Source organism: Rhagoletis zephyria, unplaced genomic scaffold (assembly GCF_001687245.7).
Source record: "Rhagoletis zephyria isolate East Lansing unplaced genomic scaffold, Rhagoletis_zephyria_1.1 Rzeph_scaffold_01645, whole genome shotgun sequence".
Classification (NCBI taxonomy): Eukaryota; Metazoa; Arthropoda; class Insecta; order Diptera; family Tephritidae; genus Rhagoletis; species Rhagoletis zephyria.
In genome coordinates, this window is record NW_016158729.1 from 83,302 (window position 1) to 83,656 (window position 355).

Here is a 355-nt window from a genome sequence, read left to right on the forward strand (position 1 = left end):
CCAAAATAAATCATCTTACCACCCTGTCGGAAAAATCAACCAACACCAAGACTCAAAGATATTCCTTTTATTCCCACATAACTCCACCCAACTTTCCTTCTACTTTTTCTAAATGCTAGGCAAAATTACTTGAAGGTAAATATGTATGTATCTGCTGTTCGTGCTCGCGCTTTTGTTTCGAAGTATACGCCCCTGCGGCATGCTTCTAATGAAGTTGCTTGTGAATTTTATTCAGTCTATTTTTTGCTTGAAACGCATATTTCCTGCTTTTTACATTGCTTTTACTTGGTAAATAGGAAACTTGGAGGCAGCGAATAGCGAAAACAATAACGTTAGTGGCACTTACTAAATATTC